General features: G+C 42.0%; 1 long non-coding RNA gene across 2 annotated transcripts; it reads right to left on the bottom strand.

Annotated features, from left to right (window-relative positions):
• Nucleotides 1–15,353: 15,353 nt before the first annotated feature.
• LOC128913126 (uncharacterized) lies at nucleotides 15,354–21,227 on the bottom strand. Of its 2 annotated transcripts, none has more exons than XR_008467847.1 (4): nucleotides 21,000–21,227; nucleotides 20,236–20,476; nucleotides 15,630–15,750; nucleotides 15,354–15,474 (listed from the first exon to the last, which is right to left on the bottom strand). It is a non-coding gene; the product is annotated as an uncharacterized LOC128913126 (long non-coding RNA). The 2 variants fall into 2 exon arrangements; XR_008467848.1 differs by having other exon boundaries at nucleotides 20,858–21,227.
• Between the last annotated feature and the right edge of the window lie 1,072 nt (nucleotides 21,228–22,299).

Here is a 22,299-nt window from a genome sequence, read left to right on the forward strand (position 1 = left end):
ATACTGATGCTGCCGTGTTCCCTGAACTGTTTTGATGTCTTAACAAGAAGAGAATTTTCTCTGATGTGCCATCTGTAAGGTACAGTTTACCAAAGGAAAACTTTATCTCAAATTTTTAATAATTTTCTGTCAATTCCAATAAAATCTGATATATTTTTATAATACTTACCAAATAATAGCAAATGTGACTCACCACATGTGCCACTATTTCATTTGATATTCCTCTTCTCCCACTGACTTTTCTTTCCAGCACAAAATGCAATTTAAATGTCAACTTGAACTAAAAAAGTTACATTCCTGCGGAGATTGCTGGTATCTCATACAATCTCAAATAATTCAACCGCTTTCCAACTCCTTTACCTATTTTCTTCTATTTTAGTATCCCATTGTGCAGGTTCTAAAAATAACAAATGGTGGCAGGGATAAAGTAATGCAGAGTTTGTTTATGTATAAGTGACAGGACAAAATGTCCTTTCATGCCTAAAAAGTGATGGTCCCAATCCATCACAGGATCCAAAGTTCATTTTTTTCTAATATCCTAGTGCACACTGAAGGATTATGATGTCTTTAGCAAGGCCACTGCTAGCTATATAAAATGAGGAATATAAAACCAAGGGGAAAAATGGTAGGAATTGGAAAAATAGGAAGGATATTTATCTTATATTTAGCATCTGCTTGCCAACCAAATGTATAGGCATCACAGGATGTCCATGGAGGCACAGGTCTGCTTTGTCAGGAGACCTTACGCTTGGGAAATTCATTAAAGACTATGAGGATATTTAGAGTCTTATATTTTCGGATTTAGACCTTACTGAGGCTTTCAGGTTCCCCTAGGAAGGCTGTCATCTATACTCAGAGATGGTTCCACTCTCCACAAACTTGTTTTTCGTTGGGACAGAACCACGGATGATGGGTATGGCCCCACCTGCACGACGGTGCTCAGCTCGGGCTCTCCCTTCTGGCACATAGCACAGGAGACATTTTCAGCTCAAGCTCACTATTACATAGTCAGGAAACAGCGATGGCAACCAACTGCCCTGCCTTAACGCTGGTGTTTAAACCCCTTCTTTCACTGCTGAATTTGTACACGTCTTCTTCACTTCCAACAAAATGCCTTATTCATAAAGTGAAAGAATTTTTATGATCTTCCTTGCCTAAGGACCATTTTTTTTCCTCTTCGTTCCCAAGGAAGATTGCTGAATGTCATTCTCCGCTCCCTGCAACGTTGCACAACAGGCATGGGAAACCTGGGGAAAACAGCTTTGCCTGCTGACATCAGTTAGACGTCAAAAAGTTTAGTATTGCGAAAACTAAGCCCTGAGATTTAGCCTAATCTCTGTGTCTTAATTCCCTAAATGCAACACTACTAGCGCTCACCAGTGTGTGAGGATACGCAACGAAGAGCGAGACAACCAGTTCCTCCATTATTGGCGTCATAGAAATAACTTGGACTGCTCTGCTTAAGGAGAAATAAGGCAAAAAGGGACTATGGTATTACAGTACATTGAGGATTCGCTCCTGCCTGACTTAGAGATGATGGAGTTGTCTTCGACTAAATGCAAATTAGAGGTGCAATATGTCAAAGACACCAAAAGCACCACAAAATGTATGAAACAGCCTGGGGTTCAAAAGGAATGCAAAACTCACCTGGAATTCCCATGGGAAACAGCTGCTGGAAAAGCCATCTGGAAAAATGCCTTCAACAGAAGAGTTTTCAGCCAACCTGCCTGGGCTCTTCGTCCCTTCTGAACAGAGAATTTTGTTACAGACCTAAAAGTATCCAGTTGTGCCACAGAAGATTTCCAGGGTCTTGATGGTATCTGCAAGGATCGAGAAGACCTGCCATCAAGAGATGTGCCATGGGAGATTCTTAGAATTATTTTCTAGTGAAAATACGGTCTAAGGTCAGGTTCTATATACTCACACTGACTTCAGGGCCCATTTGCACCACTGAAAAGTCACCCTTTCTTTCTCTGGAAATCTCTGCATCATCCACCGTTGTCACATAACTTCTCCAGCAAACAGGCGAGGACCTTGTTAGCTCCCCAGCTTTGATTCATTCCTGCAGCCAAACCCATCCTTTGCAGTGAATAGGGGGTGATCCTGCAGAAAAACAGTTTTTAGACTAAATTTTATTACTCAGTATCTGACTCTAGATTTGGTAAATATAGATGGTTCTGCTTAGATCAAGAGCTCTAAAATAGGCTCCATCACTGTGTTAAGACTCTAGATCCTGGTCAGACTTGCACAAGCATTTAAGTTATTGCAGTCTGTTGAAGCTTCAGGAAAGAGTGATTTCACCAAGTGAGCAACACGCATGCTGATAAAGCTCGTCTTTCCTTTTTCAGCACAGCCATGAAGCTTCACGTTCTGCCTTGCCACACTTTTGTCCCAAGTCACCACTCCTAGAAACGAGGCTAGAAAAGAGACACAAAGTTTCTGTGGTTCTGTTGCAAGGAGTAAAGGTTTAAAATCCAAAAGAAGAGATAATTAGCACAAGTCCAGCTCCAGTAAGTGGACTTCATTCACCTGGTTAAAAATAAATAAATGAGTAAATAAAAAAGACAGAAAAAAACCCCACCATCAGCTGCACAGTTTGCTCATGGGGTAGAGTAGGTCCAACTCACGGATGCACTGCTCTCAGGTCAGCATCTCTGCTGCTCTGATGATCATATAAACAGCAAAATCAGATACCCAGCAATAAATCAAACCCAAAATATAACTATCAGGCACAGAGGTACCTTCACAGCCTGTTCAAGACTAATGGTGGAAGACAGAATTTCTCCTGCGGCCCCTGTATCTTCCAAGGAGCCTCCGATCAGGGGTTCCTGGGGCTGCTCTGCTCCACGGATGGATGAAGAGCACCTCATACTGCCTGTATTTACCTCACAGAGGTGTTGGAGACTGCAATTAATTACTGTTTGTAGAACTCATTGAGACTGTTAGAGACAGGCACTAGAGAGAGACTGGTGTTATAAATTATTACGCTTGAAAACATTCAAACTCCTCAGCCTTCCACCGCTCGCCTTCTCACAAACTTGAAGCATTTCCTTTTCTCCTCCTGAAATAAAATTTGCCCTCTTGACACACACAAACCATTAGAGAGGCTGTATTTACAAGCACCCAACAGTATTTTCTCAAGTTTATTTTGACATTGACTTTTAATCAACATGATGATGATTGAAAAAGCTAGTCCAATGTTTCGCTAAAAAGGAATATTAAAAGTACATTGATTGTGTCTACAAAGATACGCAATTAAAAAGTATGAGTCAAGCGCTGTTATTTAACACTTGACTTTACTTCTTTTGAACTCTCGTGGCCCTGTTGTGTACATGGTTAAATGTGCAGTGCTGCGTGTTTCAAGCAAATCGGCTGTAAGCAATTTTATATTTTAATGAAAATAATTACAGTTTGAGTAATATGAAGTGTATCTGAAGTATAACCCCCGATGCTACTTCCCCAGAATTAGCTGTGATATAAATTATCATGATTTATTATGGTTACTCTGTGCTTTATGTGTTTGTAGGGGATCCTGGCTAGCAATGATGATTCTTAACTAACAAAGAATTGCATTTCGAAAGCAATTTTTTCTTGGATCTCATCTGTAATTCTTCCACAAAAGTGATATGATTTAACTATGCTGCAGTATGTGATATTGCAAAGATGGCATTATTGTGCTGTCATTTTGACAGCTTACTTTAATTTACACCATTTAATGGATGAATACATTTTTTAAAAAAAAAAAAAATCTGGTGTTATTCTTTCTTAATATACCATATGCCATGAATCCCACATGCACTTCTTTGCATAAGCACACCAAATTATGTAGTGGTATAAAGCAACCTATGTGTCATGCACAACCTATCTTTTGAGCGACACATCAGAAGGTGAGGTCCTGTCTGTTCTTCAAGGATACTGTGGATCCCAAGACATTTCTGAGCCCCGAGTTGAAATATGCTACACAATGCGTTATGTACCGATTGGCATCTGTTCACCTCGGAGATGGGCACTTTTCAGACATGCTGTACAAAAATAAATTTGTGAAAGTCATTTGCCTTGGTAGAAGCAGCACTATAGAAAGTGTAAAGATTATTATAATTACATTACTGCAAAAGCTAATATCTGCAGCAGCTGGTTTCAATTGCAACCACTATTTTAAACTATTTTGTCAAACAAAATCTCTTCCAGTTCCTAATATGTTTTGCCAGCTAACGGTAAGTAACCGCTCATCAGGATGTGCAAAGGTTGGACAATCGTTCCCTTTGTCTTCTTTCGGGGTGAACAGCCTAATCATTCCTCTGTCTGGAGAATTATGGGGTCACCTCCAAAGGGAACAAAAGGATACACCAGTCTGATCCCGGCCTGTCCACACCTCACTCATAAATGCACACTTCTGACCAGCAAACCTCAGCTCAACAGAGCTTCCACATCCCAACTCCTTTATTTAGACAACCTTCCTGAAGGATTTGGAATAAGAAAACAGAAGCTCAGGCTACCCGTATATTGCAAACTGCTCAGAAGTTGTGCAGCCACGTAGGATGCCACTAAGCTCAGGAGAACAAGCCCTCCTTCTCGAGAGGATCTATTAGCCTGGGTTCATGTACCCTGTGAAAACATCTACACAGCTTCCATGTCACACCTGGCTTTTATCTGCCTTGCTTGGGCCTGTCCACAAAACCCTCCGTCGACATGCTCAGCAGAGCCTGAAATCCTGGCACAGGAGGAGTCTCTGAAGGCTTCAGCAAATCTGCTGTGAGACGTTCTATCAGTAGGGGAAAATTTCATGGTGCCTTTGGGAAGCAGTCCAATTTAAGAAAAAGTTAACAATAATTTTGTTACAGGGTGGAAAGCAAGCTGATGATACCCCAAGAAATTGGCTTTATTTGGTAGACTTTTGTCTATTTTCCAAGGACACGTAAGAGTTAAATAATTTAAAATTATAACAAAAACAATAAAAAAGATAGCCTATCCATTCTGTTTTTCTGTTACAAATATCATTTTTGGAAGGAAATGCTGCAAACAAAAATGCAGTAAGAGCTAAAGATTTTAAGCGGTAGGTATCGCAAGGTTGAGAAGGATTTTGTGGACGTGAACTGAAGAAATACAACATACCTTTATACTTACTTAGCTCTTTGATGGTATACATGATACCCAGTATGGCATTACAACCAACTGTATGTGTCATAAAAATACAGAGATTCCATGTGGAGCAAACCTGCAGTGAATTAATACCTCTGGTAAGGTGTATCCTGTAATGTATTAACCCATCCCTCACTTCAAATTCCAGTTCACACAGTTCACATGACTAAGAATGTGCAAACGTTCCAGCAAAACCAGCAAAGAGTTTATTTTAAACTCCATTACACTGACTACCAGTACATTTGGAGTCAGAAAACACATGAGATATTTCGAAAATTATGTGCTTATTCATAAATTATGATTTTTGTGGGAAAATAAATAATTAACTTTTTTTTTTTTTAATGTTAATTTAAGGCAGTGGCTAGGATTTCATCTGTGACTCACCTAAAAAAACTATTAGGGATTTTGTATGACCAGCAATGAAGTATTTGCACGTAACCGAGAAACAGATATTGTCAACTGACACGTACTTCTGGCACCCACTGAAAATTATCAAGAATTTAAATTATCTTCAGATGCTTATTAAGAAAGCTGCAGACCACTGAACAGTAGATCAAACAACTGACACAAACGTGATTTTTTTTTTTTTTTTAAACATAAGTCTGAGTGGTCATATCAGGTAGAAAAATATCAGAGCTAAACGACAGTAAAGAGAAGGCAGGAAACGTTTATGTGTTGGGAAGTGTTTTTCATTTATAACAGATTTATTTAAGGGTTTTTTTTTCAGAAGACATCTTTGAGATAAGCATTTGCATTGGGCTTTGCTGCATTTTTTAAATCTCTGGTAGAAATCTGCAGTGTAGAAGGGGCAGCGAACACCAGCCGTCTCCCCCTCCAGTGTGAAAGAACAGATTGGGCAACTTTACAAGTCGGACACGTGGCCCTTTGACCCGCGTGATACTGGATAACCCTCTGCAGTGTCAAGCAATGGATCATCTTACCTGCTGCCTGCAAAACGGACCTTCCTTATGTGTCTGGAAAGGGCCCTTGTCTACGTCTAAGACAGACCTCCTCCCATCCTACTTAACCTATGGAGGTAAAAAAAACCCAAGCAAGCAAGCAAACAAACAAAAAAAAACCCAAAAAACCCCAACAACAACAAAAACACACACAAAAAAGAGAACGCTTACAGAAAATTGAAGGCAAAACTCAAAATCTTTCCCAAGCCACCCTTGACAAGGTAAATTTCTAGGCACTTCCACCCCTTTTTCAGGGTGGGAGTGGAGCTCTGGGAAAATGCAGCAGGCTTAGAGGGCCTGGTGGAAAGGAGAGTGTTTCTGGCCACTGAGGAAAGCTTTGGAGCAGACTGGTATGGTATTCGTTTCTGGTGGATTTAGCTGGTCAGCCCTCTCCCTCCTTCCGTACAGTGCACGCACGCTGATCTGTAACAAACACATATGGACACCAGCATATAGGCAGCAAATGCCAGATCAGATATAGTAAGAGCAAATTTAAGAGGTTATAAATGTTTTTTCATAATAGTATGTATTCAATTTTGTCACTAACGTTAAGTCCACAGGCATAATTTGAAAGCTTTTCTCCTCTCGTATGCCATCATAACGCAATGAAGGAAAATCATTTCAATCCAACGCAGTAATGGCTTTGCTGCATTGTCATTAGAAGGTGATTAAAGAGGCAAAACAACTTTCATTTTGAATCCCCAGGGAGAACCACTGCCATAGTGAGAATTAGTCCAAAAAGTCCAGCCCTGCCATTAGGTCCTAAAAAAGTAAAACATTTTAAGTGGAAAGGAGGACCTGGGGTGGCGGGGGACGGGACCGGGAGGACCGTGATGATGTTGGTACAGCAGATACTGCCTTGTCACATCGAGGGGGAGACCGAGGTCTTGTGAAATCCGTACCGTATCACCTTCCCAGCTGTGTCCAGCCCCCTCTTCATGGTTTTAAGTACAAATCTAGCATTACGTATTTGCAACGAGCCTGCCACAGAAGGAATTTGTTCAAAGAGATGATGAGATTTGCTATATCAGATAATAATGCTACAGTCCCGTCTAATGTGGCATATGAGGAAAAAGATACTTCCTTAAAAACAGTCAAAATTTCTCTTTATACCGCCCACGTATGCGGTGGTTACTTAGCCATCCCGAAAGACAAAACCATGTGCGGCTTTCGCGCCCTGCAGAACGTCGTTGCCCCTCGGGCTGCTGGTGGAAGCCTGCGGAGGAATAACACCGTCGTCAGCCCCTGCGAGGCTGCCAAACGCAGAGAGCCGGATTTCCCCAAGGCCTCCCTTCCCTTTTCGGCACAGAGCTCAGCGCACGGAGTGCCTTTTGGGTGTTCGTCTCAGTTAAAAAAAAAAAAAAAAAAAAAACAACCTGGCCACAAGATTTAGAATCAAAGGCACCGAGTTTCAAACCCTGCTGAAATTCTGGCACATGCTGAGATGTCGGAGTACTTATGGTCAAAATATGGCCATAATCACTAAAATATACAATTGCCGTTCATAATCAGCAGTACTCGCTCACACAAATGGTTTCATTGACTTCAGTCACAGGAAATACTAATTTTGTCCGACACTGGAAAGGACTTCTAAGACCTAGAAGACAACAACAGCATAAATATTATTAAGACAGAGCTATCTTTGTCCAGCCATTATGACTGTATCACTACAGTGGACGCAAACCAGAATGACTGTTAATTCTATAAATATTTCTGCACCACCTCACCAGTGCGTGGGAACGAGAAGTGGGTTTCTTTTATTCCTTGGAAAACGTAGAGAAGCAAAGAGATGGTAAAAGGGAAAGAGAGAGTTCTCAGTTGGAGTATAGTAACATTTCCAAAGCATAAAACAGTGACACCGTGCTCAAGGAAGGATAAATAAATAATTGCTTCATGAGTTTTGGTGAATCTCAAACAACAGTCTCACGGTTGAGATACTCGAAGTTTGAGTTTTAAAATGACTGCTCTGGGATGGTCCCTCATTAAGGGATCGGCTCTATAACGCATCAGCTAATGGACCGGTGCACATCAGCAGCTGGATGATAGATACGCTGCAAGTCAAGCATATGCTCCAGCATTTGTTTATAAAGCTCTTTTGAACATGGGCTCAGGGTCCTGGGTTAGACCAGACACAGCAGTCTTACAATATTTTCTTAAAGTATTGCCCAGCCTTGGAAACACAGCTTAGCGTCTTGGATTCTTCTCATAAAGTGAAAAGGGCCATGTGTCTTGTAAAGACTAGCCCCAAGGGAACTGAGGTAAAGTATTTTTGTAGCCTTAACACAAATTTTCCTTGTGTTTATGGCTTCATTATTTTAGTGGGTGTGTTATTTCAGTGTGTTTTTCTGCTACTTATTTTCTATCTTTTTTACTGCTCTTTTTTTTCCCCCCCCTGTCTTTTTTAAATAAGGAAAATGGACTCAACAGATGATGCAGACGTCTTTATAGCAGAGCTACTGGTTTTCATTTCTGTTTCCTGAACCTCGAATAGTCACACGCTTAATATGCTCAAAAAATATTTCTGTAACATTGTAATATTAAAGTTACTGTTAATGTCTCATCAGTGGAAAAGTTCCCCATATGAAGAGAGGTGAAAATTTCTATAGGGATCTATCTTCTGTTAAACGTAGTTAAAGGGTTAAGACAAAATGAATTAAAGCAATACAACTGACAACAGAAAAATTGTTTCTGATTAGCAGGAAAACCCAGGATTAGGATGCGGTTACTCTGCAGTTGCAAAATCTGAACTTCAGTAATTTCTGGCAGGGTGAATGGGGGAAAAAAAAAAAAAAAAAAGCAGTGAAAGCACTGAAAACTAACACTTAGCTCTTTTAAGGTAAATTCGTCAAACGTACTGGTGTCCACATCTATGGAGTTGGTCCCTACACTGGTAGAGACCTACCTACGTAGTAACCTGTTGTAACTGCCGGGAGAGACACTGTCTAGCACGTCTGTCTAGCCTGGACAGTGTGTTTTTCACAAAAAGTGCCATTTTTACTTGATGCCAAAGGTACGCGAATTGGTACAGCTTCAACTGGAATGCACAAAGACAGCAGCTATTGGTCAAGCATCGCCAAACCGATGAATTTTCTGTTCTGATGACCCATCCAAATTTCCAGTTTATGAATTATCACATTTACTTTACCTAACGTCAACTCACTTGCCAGATCTGCTTTACTGGTTGCTTGTTTGCCTAATTAGCAGTAATTTGCGCATTAAGTGAGCCTGTAAGCTCCCCGTGCAGTCTGTGCTTAGGGACCTCAGTGATCACCAAGTTGTTGGTCAAAGTTTTGGTAAGAAGTAATGCTTAAGTAAATTCTACAAGCCATCACCCTGAGGCAAAATAAGTTCACGGTAGGGATGACTGGGTAAAATAATAGGAAGCCTGAAGCTTTTCTCAAACCTCAACCAAAACCTCCAGCCAAATCTTTTACAAGACATGAAGTTCTCTCTCTTTTTTTTTTCTTTTTTTTTTTTTTAATTTGTCATAGCCTTTTGTTCTGTGCCAGAAAAAAAAAAAAAGAAATACCAAAATATCAAGACAAAAGGCTATTTTTGGATTTATGACATGAGAAAAATCTGGGAAGGAAAGGAGACCTCATGAGAAAGCCTTTTTTCACAACATTTTTACATAGCTTTCAAAGCCTGTGTGTGTAACACAGGGGCAGAAAATGGTACGTCGAGCTAACAAAACACGAAGTACCATAACATGACGAGTTAACTTTGCTTACCGAGTCAAAATAGCCGGTATGATGCATTAAAAGCTGGCAGAGTCCTTACGTTCCTGTCCCATGATGTGCAGACTACATCTTCAGCGAGAGCCTGTTAACATCTAGCTGCCCAGGGCTCAGCAGAGCCACGGCTTTGCACAGAGCAAAGCCCCACAGAGCTCTCCTCTTTCAGCTGGATGTATCTCAAACGTCCTCTCGATTTCCTTCAAGTATTTGAAAAGTACGATGGAGAGGTATATGGAGAGGCACAGGAAAACTTCAAGGCAGCAGGCAGAAGGACGCTCAAAGGAGAGCGGATTAGCAAGTTGCAGTAGTTAACTTTCTACTGTTCCAAACAAAGCAAGAAGAGTAACAAAAAAATAAGTGCAGCAGATTTAACAAGGTGAACAGTTTGGTAGGAAACACAAGACATTAGTGACCCAACTAAAAGCAGACTAGCATCTGGCAATACTACTTCACCAGGTTATTATAAGGGGCGACCGATGCCCCTTCTTCCCCAACTCACAACTAGTGCAACGTGATGATTGAATTTGCCCTGGATGTGATTGGACTCAGCATGGACGAAAAAAAGGTACCCTAAGTACGTTGTAGAAAGTGATTAAGAATGTAAAGTCTATCACTCATCACTCCTCTGTAGTTTAATTTTTCCATTTGTTTCCTTCTGGTTTTGGAATTCCAGAGAACGCTTGAGTTTAAAATTCTCCTCTTACGCATAGGACTATCCATTGCACTTGACTTGCGCCACGCTATTTCTGCTGAAATCCCTCGGCCTTCACAAAATAACCTAATTCGGCTTGCAGGCCCTTTTGATTAGACAGTCCTCGTTGAACGAGATCCAATTAGTGGGAAACGAGGGAGGATATACAAAAAGACATCGGTCCTTGACAAAATTGAAATTGCAACCAAAGGTACTGCCCTGCAAATGCTTTGTGCTACAGTTATAGACCTTTTGTCCTACGGAGACCAGCCCGGTGAGTCAGCCCAAAGTTTGAGCAGGAAAGCCCAGCAGCGGCTGTAAGTGGGTTTGTATTGGTGGCCAGGATCTGGCCATTGGTCTGGACAGACTTTATCATCTCCTCCTTTACTGAGAGATCTTTTGAGCCTGGTTTTCATAACTGGTGCAAGGCTCAGGCAGCTGTCGCAATCTGGCCACATGTGACAGCAGCCTCATAAAAGTGGATATTGGTGTCCTTTTCACACGCTCTTCTAATAGTGTTCCTAGAAAAGCACCTGTGTGGGAAGCTGCCCCTCACTGTGGTCTAATGGTCTAACCAAGGGTAAAAATATTGATCTTTACCTAGGATATAACATAGCTCAACATGTTTCTTCAACCATGTGGTTCTCACTTCACAGTTCCAAAGCCCTTCTCTGAAAAATAAAAGCAGAACAAAACACCTAAGATCACTACTAACATGTAAACTATATTTAAGTAAAGCAAAATAGCGGAGAAAAGAACTTTTTTTTTTTATCGTTAGCACAATAGAAAATTTAAACACCAAACTTTCAACAAATTGTGCCATTTGCTTTTGCAGCAGCGAAAGAGTTTATTATTTCACTATTTCATCTCACCTTGTGTCATTAAAATATAGGACACAAGTAGTAAAACACAAAGTAAATATGCACATATCTTTACACCATGTAGTGTAGCTATAAATCTTACTCTTTGATAACAGCTGTACTATAGCAATCATTTGAGTAGTGCAGCTGCCACAACAATATCAAATTTTATAGTTAAAAAGCAGTCAAAACTTTAATGGTACAGTGGAGGTAGATATATATTGTGCTATAAATAAACATTATCTAATGAAGAAATGAAACATGTTTATTTTTCCTTGACATACTGTTCAATATCATATATCTTTGCTCCTGCAAGCTGCTATAATAGCAGCCATTATACTTCAGCATGTATAACGACAAAGTCTGTAGTTGTACTAATTATGCTGGATTTAAATGAGGGATGGGAGAACTTCAGACAACGTGGCCTTGCAAGCAAGGCCTTCATTTCATTAAAGCCATATCTGAAAATGTTATCGGAGTTCACATGTGCTGGCAGAGGTTCTGAAGTGGTTGGGAATGCAGTGAGAAACGAGTGGGTTTTCCCCTTAGACGATGACTTCGGCTGTGTTTGTCTGACATGGTGTAATCGACCCGGTGTGCAGGAGACCATGAGAACTGACGTACTGGTTCAGACGAGTAGTCGCTGCCACATTATTCAAAGCCATGAAAAACCTCTGAAAGGGTACGAGAACGCACAGGTCTAGCTGAGGCAGGCTCATGTCCCTCCCAAGGCAATACATGCCTCAAACACAGACTCCATGAACGAGATTTGGTGTCTGGGACTACTGGTGTGCTCACTTTGAGCCTAGGGATGCAGTGACAGACTGTTGATGGGACTTCTGGAGATGTTCACCTGCCTACTGCATAAAGAGTGAATTGACAGTATGGACACACGGAAGGGATCCTCAGCAAACTTGCTAAAAAATCCAATTTTGGATAGTCCACAGAACAAGACTCATCATGCTACATAAGGAAGGACCACAAAACATTGTCTAACATTCAGGTGTGTGTTTCTGCAGGCATTTTCACTTGAGTCCAGAGTGAACCTCAAAAATATACCTCCCAGTCCCTTCTTCTCCCCTCATCAGGAGCCACTGCAAAGAGGTATCTGGAAACCATGCACTGGGTGCCCTTTGAACAGCACTGAAATGCAGGTGCACACCAAGGTCAGACCCAATGCAGTCTGATCACTATCAGGGGGTCAATCCATGGGGCCACGCTAGTCTCAGTCCAAGGCTAACCCTAAAACACAAACAGGGGAGACTTGAGGCCCTCAGTACGAGCTACTCTCCCCTTCAGACCCATCCCCACCACTCCGCTGCTCTCTAACATAGCATCAGACCACCAAACAAAAAACCAAAGCCCACAACTACAATATGTCACAAGATGAAGAGGAGAGATGGGAGAGAGGGAACGAATATCCTGGATTCCTACAACACTAGGGAATTTGGCAAGTAAAATTCATTAACTCCACTCTCTTAAAAATCCTCCTTGGGAAGCTGTACTTCCCCTCTTCACATTAGAAAAGTGATGCTAGAAGCATCCTTGCCGGAAGGCAGTTTACCATCTCGCCCGGAGTTTGCCTCCTGTTCAGTGTGGGTTTCTCTGAAGGTGACACATGGACACCCTGGTGGGAACTGCAGCGACCCAGGGGAGCCGATCCACTGGAGACCAAATCCCCGACAAACAGCTTATCGCAGTTAGACTTTGTGCGTGCCCACCGTCAGAGATCCTCGGGGTGCTTTCGCTTGCCATCAACAGCGCATTTATCTGAAAAAACCCATGAGATGCTAATAAAACAGACCCAACAGCTGTTAGCAGAAGATGACAAATCCTACATACCTTTCCGTCACGTTGCAACCTATACAATTTACTCCATGTTTACAAACAAATTGCTACAGAAAAATGTTAAGTCCTGGCATTCAGAGAAGCTCTAGAAATTACTCACTCCCCTGGAATTCTGCATGACAAATTAAGACTATGCTTCGATTCCCAATAAATGTAGCTAGAGCAGAGTTTCATAAACATTCTTGAGATTTCTTCTGGAACAGCTTTATTTTGGCTCCCCACTTTTCCTGCTTAAACAAATGGAAAGGTTGGCTGATATTGTCAAAATACAGCACTTCTCATGAACCAGGAGTCATTTATTAACGTAATTTATTGAGCCTGCACTGTAAAACATAAAATCATATTTCTACTGGGGGGGGGGGGGGCGCGGGGGGGAATCATTACGCTAAACTAAGATTATTTTCTTTTAAAGGACAAATTATTGCAATTGTGGATTCTGTAAGTAAGATTATGTTCTTCCAGAGCTGGCCTTTCAGAGGCCAACAGGGTAAATTTTAATGACCCGTGCAATGTTGGGTAAGAACAGAACAGATGTTTGCACGACCATCAGGTAGACCTTTGTTTATATAAACACACCACAGCAGATAATATCTAATACGTTTCTCATGGCTTAAAATAACCTTCCCCCGAAAAATACAAACAGGCTTTTTCCCAGTTGTGAAGATGCTTAAAATCTAATTAATACACAGCCGATTGCAAACCAACCAAACTGCTCATGCAGGGTCGGACCTGTCATCCGGCGTCACCTCTTTCATGACACAGCCTTAATCTCCTCCTTTGTCGTTATATTGCAGTTTTTGCTCTAAAGGTTTCTGCACTAAAAAAGTGGGAAGGTGAAGCCATAGTTCAATTCAATTTATTTTTATATTGCCTCTCATACAAAGTCTTTCAAAACGCTTTATAGTGAGAGATAAAATAATCATATAACACTTGCCGGAATTCAGCACGGTGACTTTCACACGCTCAGGGTAAAGCGACGTACCAGGGAAGGAAGATTTAGAAAATTTAGAAACAGAGAGAGTATTAATAAATATGCATTGGTTCCACACTGTATAGTAATGAGAAGAGGGCAGCAGATCCCCGTTATGGTGCGCTCATAGCCCGTCATCTAGGTAGGGGGGTCCCCCCCAGCTCTACAGATGCACAGAGGAGGGTGAGTGCGATGAGGAAGGCATCGCCCTAAGGAGCCCTCTGCAAGCTCAAAGAAACATGAGGCGGTTGTTTTCCCCCCCATACGTAAAGGGCAATTTCCATTCAGAAAATGAGACAACTTCAGCCTGTCTTGAGAAAGGAATGGAAAAAACGCACCAAGGCACTAACCTTCATCGCCTGGCAAACACGGCGCAAGGAACAGCCCCTGCAGCCAGGGAGGCAACGTTTCTGAAAACGGTTTCTATAACGGGCAACAAAGCAAAAAATGCTTATGGCAACCCTGTTCTTATATTTAATTTAAATTAGTTATAAACACTCGGTGTCCAAAACATGACCCTAGAGGAAGTAATGTAATTATTTATAAGGATCATCCCGCAACCAGGTGCACGCTGGGCGTTGGCAGCGCAGTGCGAGCAGCAGCCTGCGCACGGGGTCAGTGGGTGGGCTTCATTTACCCCGCTAAACCCCTTCTCATCGAGTCTAGAACGTAGGCACAGCAAAACTGCCTCTCGGGCTCCTAAAGCAACTCTACCCCGATCTAAACAAAACGGGAATGTCGGAATGCTCACCCAGTTCTTTCCAGTACAACCTCAAGCAGCAGGGGATAAAGATGCTCCCAAAACCACCCCGATCATTAAACAAAGGGTGTTATAAACTCCGTGATGAAGTCCTAAATTGTCATTCTAGAAGTCTACTACATCTCTGAGGCCCATAATTTCAGAAGCCTGCACATACAGAAGCCTAGTAAAAGATCATTTAGGAAAATGTTTGGGCAACAGCTAATATTTCTTCCTACCTACCTTCATGCCCATGCCGCTCAACCAAAGTCACATCTTTATAATGCACAGTAAGAAAACACAATATATAGTAACTCATTTTCTGACCTTTTAATATTTCTGTCATTGATTGTCAGAAGTGAGGACTGCTCTCTATCCTAAGGTGATGGATTATTTAATTAACTATTGACCTTTTCAGTATCAGATGTTGACAATGAATGCGCTCCTGTGTAAGCCGCCTCTGCTGGATGCTGTTCAGTTCTCCATCACGCGTTGATTTGTCTTCACGTTCTGGTTTTAGGCCTAACATTTCTATCAAAAACAAGTTGAAGCCTTGTATTTAGTGAGGAATACTTTTATGATCTACTGCTTTGAGTTTTCTTTTGAACACGGGCTCTTTTTATAGCAGAATTTATATGAATATTAACAGAATGAAGTCTTTCATAGATAAAATCTTGACCGCTTACCTATTACTTAGGTTTCTGGCACGCTTTCAGGACAACTTCTTCTGCACCAAGAGACAAAGAAGCCAACACAGAAAGGAAAATTGCTCATCATCGTTGCACACGGGTCAAGAGGCGTCCCAGACTAAAAACGGTAAGAAACATTTGATATTACACTTTTGCCTTTGGGCCCAGCAAAGACTCCAGCCAGGAACATGACATTTATACAGAGCACCTTTAAAAAGCGAGCGTTTCACTACTTTTCCACACGACAGGCAATTGTTTACACAAAATCAAACTGGCTTAAGACCTTTTTCTCCCCAAAAATAAAGAGAAAGGATCCAGACCTTCATCCTGGAGACCCGGGGTCCCGGTGCTCTGTTCTCAGCAATTACATATTCCACTACAATCTCTTTTTTATAGGCAAACAAGGCATTTTCCTCCACGAGCGTGTTGTTGGAACCGAACACTGAACAAATGATCCGTGCCTCCAGGTTGTCAGAGAGATTTACATGTGACTACACAGCAGTTTGGGTATTCCACTGGGATTTCTCGCCAGGGCCGAGCGCGCTGATTCATCTAACATATTCCTGGTAGAAACCATCCAGCATTTCTCCAGGAAAAAAAAAAGTTTGTAGCCTGGCACACCTTCGCGATAAATATTCTCTGCTAATTTCATCTGTTCGCTTAGAAAACACTTTTTTTGCCAAAGCCAGTACCAGATAGAAGTTTTGGGGCCTTTTTTTTTTGTGCTAAACGGTCATTAGTATTTTTTCAAAGTGTTCCATTTCCTTAATTATTTTGGTAATTATATTACCATACAATCACTTCGTAGGCATAAAGTCCATAAAGAATCCCTGCACCAGCAAAGAATAACAATTAACAAATTTCCAGAAGGGCTGTTTGCAACAAATCATCATGTTCCCCTCATTTTTTTTTAATTTTTTTTTTTTTTTAATCTACGAAATTAGCAGCAGTAAATATTCCTGCCTCTGATGGATTTGATAAGTGGTTTTAATCAGAAGCTTTCCTTTTGCATCAATCAGCTTTCCCCGTAACCTAAGAGAGACCCCTACATATGTCATCGATATACCCAGATAGCGGAGTTATAAGTCTGAATTTTTTGTGATGTTAATGCAATATTATGATAGATATCTATTAGCGGGGAGAGCGGAGTAGCAGTCAGACTCCAGCGCCTTTGACAGCGGCTGCTCTTTCTTTGTCAGTGTCAATCCGCGCCGGAATCGCGGGGAATGAGCGAATGTGACAGGAGAGGACCGCACCAATTATGGATGAAGGGATACTATCTACTCCCACTGGTTGATGTGATTTATTCGACGGTCCTTCTGCATTTATAGAACAGCAGATTGTAGCTGCTTATGAAGTGACAAATAGTGCTCAATGACATTGACTGACTTGTCTGATCAATTTAGCTTGTCTGAAAAGTAGCCGCGAATTGCTGTCTGCGTGGTACGACGGTACAAACGGTCCCTGTTCAACTTTACCGACGTGAAATCTCAGATGCCATTAGAAAACTGATAAAGATGACTCCCCTTTAAACAGATCGCGCTACAGTCCCGTACGAGGAATGAAAAATAGTAACCTTTCCTATAGCTTTGCTTTGAAACACATCTCACTTAGAGAACGTTTTGTCTTTGAGACCGCGTCAGTGTGACGTTTTTATTCTTTTATAAGTTCTTGAATATTTGATGTGTTTTGGTGGAGAAGTAACGCATCTGACGGAGGGGAAACAAGCGGAGTTTTCTTGCAAGAACCAACAAAGCAACTTTTCATGTTCGCTAGTAAAGTTGCCAACCGTCCTGGTTTTGTTGAGCCTTGAATCGTTAGATTCATTTTTAAATTCAAAGCTCCTGGAATCTGGTGATGATGTAATTCAGCTTTCATATTAAAATCAAGAGGAAAAAGAAAAAAAGGAAATTCCTGGCCTTGTGGTCAGACCACAACTTGAAAATGAGATTTCAGTGAACCCAGTAGGATCAAAATCCAAAAGAAATTGGAAGCCAACTTACAAATGCTGAGGGGTTTTGTTTTTTTGGGGGGGGTTGAGAAGTAATCTTAGGACTATTGGAGCCCAACAGGACTTTTTCACGCTTGGGCTTGACAGCACAGGAACCTCTTAGAAGTCTGGCTCATTTCGATAGAGCTGTTGTGTTAATAAGCTAATATTGAAAACTGTCAGACTTCCAGTGGCTGGTAGCCCTTCTGGCAGAAGGAGTCGTTAAACGTGAGGAGGTGGCAGAGCCAGGCTATTGGGTGCCGTATAATTCTCACTGCTGTTAGTGAGCCTCGGCGCGGCCCTTCCAATAACGCTGGAATTACACGATAAGGTGTTACTCAGCACGAGCAAAGACTGCACAACCCCGCCTTTAAAAAAACCTTGAATTAAAAGCCATTGAGAAACTGTTAACAAATTGTATTTTATCTAGCATGAGATTAGTATTTTCATAAAGCCATAATGTCATGCCACACCTTATAAATAAAGCTTATGATATTTCTTATACGAAGCAGGCACAGGAGTTGCCTGCAAATGGTAATTCCGTGTATAAATATATACAAACTTGTGAGTGGGTCTACGCACACATATCAATATATATACGGTCCCACACAGGTATAAATCAACGTCTGCATGTGGGGGGTGCATGTGCACTGTTCATTATATATTACAATATTAAACTGTTATCCATGCACAAGTATATTTATGTATATATTTCAATTTATTAGAGCTAGGCAGTCCTTTACAGACTTAATAAAGAGGACCAGCATTATAAGCCAAGAACCATTTTTCCCTTTCCCTGTATTATTCAAATTTATTAAACAATATTTCACATTTGTTTGACACAATGTCAAACTCGGGACTCCTAAAGAACTGCTGCAGCTTTGGAACTGTTATGCTTTCTTGGACTTTAATCATTTTTGGCAAGGCTCCATTTCCTGTCAGAAAGTGAAACAGCTTAGGAATGTCATTTTCACGAAAGAAAACAGAGAGAATCCGAGAGGAAGTTCTCCTCCACTCCAGAGCCCCTAAGATACTCAAACACACTCGCAGGAGGGCTGGAATACATCAAACATTAGCAGAGGGAAAAGGACACACTTTTCCCACATTAAAATACATGGATAAAGTTGAACTTTTGCTAAAAATAGTTCCCATGACTAATCCTATTAAGTTTTTAAAAAATTGGGCCGTATCTCCCTTGAAGTCAAATTGTTTTTTAACTTCAGAATGACATTAGAAAAAGACTCTAAAGTGCCTTTGCTTAAGTCAAAGTCCCTGGAAGATTATTTTTTCTTTTTTTTTTTTTCTTTCCTTTTTTTTTTTTTTTAGGTGAGATATGAAAAATGAGGCCAGGAGCACGGATCACTCTTCTAAAAGGGCAATTTACCTATTGAAGAGGTGGGGAGTATCAGTCTCTCCCAGATCATCGCTTGTGATTTACTTTTTAAAAGAGAGGCTCCCTAAGGAGGGAGGAGGTTAAAGGGAGCAGATTAAAACTAACCCCCAGCTCTGCCAGCTCAGTGCCTGCAGAAGCCAAGCACAGCCACGGGGGGAGAGGTGTATAAAGCCCTGCAATGCTTTTCGGGCGAGAATCACCTATTTTCTTCATTCAGAGGGCTACTTATGCAAAAAAACCACCTTGCCTTCTTGTCGTGATGAGGAAACACGCAATGGCCAGATGGATTTGGAGAACACAACCCACACCCCAGCAGGAAAAACACTCCTCTCGCAGTTCCCACCGCATCTGGGCCACGCTGGCAGTGAATAGACCTAAGGACTTCTGACAACCACCAGATCCAGGTACAATTGACAAATCCTATTTGAGGCTCATCTGGGTGGTTTTCTATCAGGCTGAACACTCCGGTTTCATCCCAAGGTTTACGCCATCCATGTTTGTTTCTGTTATCATACTAGGCAGAAATCCTAAGCTATGGTAATACTTGGTAATAGTAATACTGTGGTAATAGTATAATAATACTACTATTGTAATTATAACAATGGTTGTTTCAGAGCTGGTTGGAAAGGAGGGCAAGACTCCATTTGTAAAGGAAAAGCCTTTTGCAGCAGAACATCGACAAAAAGGATGTTTAGCTCCTTCAAGGAATTTGACCTAAATCCAAACAATGCTTACACATGACCAAGAAAGGCAGGTAGGTTTACCTGTCACACTTTCCCTAGAATTAGCTTAAATACCAAGTGATGGTGTTTTCAGGAGCCCTGTCTTAGCCCTGCTTGCTTTTGGTTGCAGGGTGTGCTTAAATCTGGGTGTTACAACCCCCAGTGGGGCACACGCTGCCCTGTGGGCCGGTGCGCGAACCAACAGGCCAGTGAGCCTGAGCTGGGAGGACAACCCAGCACCACCATGGCCCACGGGACCCAAACACAGGAGCCCTAGAAGACAAGCTGAGCAGAGAGCGTGACGTGTCTTCAAGAAAAAGACAAAACCTTAAACGGAACAAACATGACCCATGTATGTTCTACCAAAAGCACGTACGCTTCTATCTCAGGCACGAGAAACGGCAGGATTCAGCATTACTGAAACCCTTCTCCAGCTGAAGCACTGGAAAAGGAGGTTAGAGAAAGGAAAGTAAAATGAAAATAAATTAATGAACTCACTTAGCAATAAATCGGCACTTTCTACAGTTTGCGCGTGGATGTTTCTATGAATAGGTGAGCACAGAGCACACGGGGATGAAGAATGGAAGGGTCACAGGAGTTGTCTACTTCCATAAACCTTCACAGCTCCTGGTTTAACTGCATCTTCCATCTACCTTCTGCTCGGCACTGAACAGGGAGCGAACGTGAACGGCATAAGCACGGACTCCAGTTTGTTCAGGTAGACGCAAACACACGTGGCCTTAGGGAAGGGAAAACGCAGAGCAGGTTACGGTAGGAAAATGAGTCCCCTCACATGTGTTTTTCCTCGCTGTCTTTCAGGCAGCGCAGGTCAGGTACGATCGGGTGGTCCCAGCATGTTACACACACACCAGGCGACTGTAAAAACTCTCAGCGTCGGCCTACATCTGCTTGCCTTGAAGTCGTCCCCCCCTACCCACACTTCAATGGCAGCGGAGTTAGGTCAATACCGAAACGCTTGTGAACACGTCGCTGGTCACATCGCTCTTTCCCACCACCCCCTTTGTTTTCCTTTCTGCCCCCAACTGAGCTTTCATGGCGCTCTCTCATGCTCCTGCAAAGAATAACTCATTCCCCCAGCCCAAACCTGTGCAAAAGGTACCTTCTGTCTTCCCACCACACCGTTACCGGTCGTCCCAACAACGTCTTCTGCCTTGGACCAACTTCGCTGATGAATCTCTAATTCAAAATCAGCATACGGCATTTGTTTGTTGTTAAAAGTATGACTTTGTGTTTGCACTTACAATAACATCTCGTAGCAAGTTAGTCACCGAGGAACTTTTCCAGTCATTTATTTTCCAGCACAGACTACAGGTTTCCATGGCTATATTCCACAGGAAAAAAAAAAAAAAGAAAAGAAAAAGAAAAAAAAAATTCCAATTTCATGTGTAGATGAAATACTTCAAAGTCTCAAACACTCAAGCCATCACTAACACATGCAATAATATAAACTGGAATGAATTTTCAGGATGTAGTAGGCTGAAACTCAGCTTTCGGGGCGGCAGGGTTGAAGTGCACTTTGACACCAACCCTCGCCGTCCCCCCCTCCCCACACCCACTAGCTCTTCCTTACCTCAGCTTCTTCTCGTGCTTGGCCCCATCTGAGAGCAGCTGGCAACCACCGATTGACACCACAGCCCACGATTTTGTCCAAGCTACAGCTCAGTCTGCACTTCTGACCCATGCAAACTTCCAACCACCATCGTGTCAGTTTATATTGTAAGCCCATGAAGCCAACTCGTTACGTGTTCCTCCACAAATCTCTCCGTTCCTCTGCACCCAAGTCTTCATTTAAACCCATCTTCAACTTCAAGGTGCCATGTACACTTCCTTGCCCATTAAGGCAAATGCTGGCCCTTGGTTTATCTCAGGGCCACCCAAATCCCTCACCTTCAAGAACAACCCTGCAAAGCTGCTGCTCGTGCACCATGACAGTCTACTGAGCGCCTGTTTCTTCAACAGAGCCTGTGACATGCTTTTTCATAAGTCATCGTTAAAAGTTTTGTTCGTCTTATTTTGTTCTGAGGGGAAGGAATTTGGAGAGTGAAATCTAAACCTGGAGCTATGCTCCTATTTTTCTGCACAGTTAAATACAAGTAAGGAACTTAGCGAACTTAGTGAGTTGAACAAAAAAATAAAAATAAAAAAGTCACAGCAAACCATACCGTTAATAAGATGTTAAGCGACGACCACCACAACCACTCTTCTTGACATGCTGCCTCACTTAAATCCCAGCCTTTTTGCATTCCCGCTGCTATAGGTGCCTCAAACAGTAGCTCACATATTACCCTTCACCCTCCTCCCTTCTGTCCCAGCCTCATACCTCCTAGAGGGTGTCACACCCAGCCATCCATTTATCTGCACTTTTTATCAGCTTGCTGAGCCCCTCAAAGGTGGTCAGAACTTCTTGCGTCCTCCCTCTTCCCCTCCCCCTCCACCCCCCCCCCCGCCCCGATTTCCATTTATATCTAGATCTTTGCAAGCCCAACACAACCTAATGGGCAGGAGAAGGCCTGAGCCCAGATTGTTTAACAATGCCTTGAG

Source organism: Rissa tridactyla, chromosome 7 (assembly GCF_028500815.1).
Source record: "Rissa tridactyla isolate bRisTri1 chromosome 7, bRisTri1.patW.cur.20221130, whole genome shotgun sequence".
NCBI lineage: Eukaryota > Metazoa > Chordata > Aves > Charadriiformes > Laridae > Rissa > Rissa tridactyla.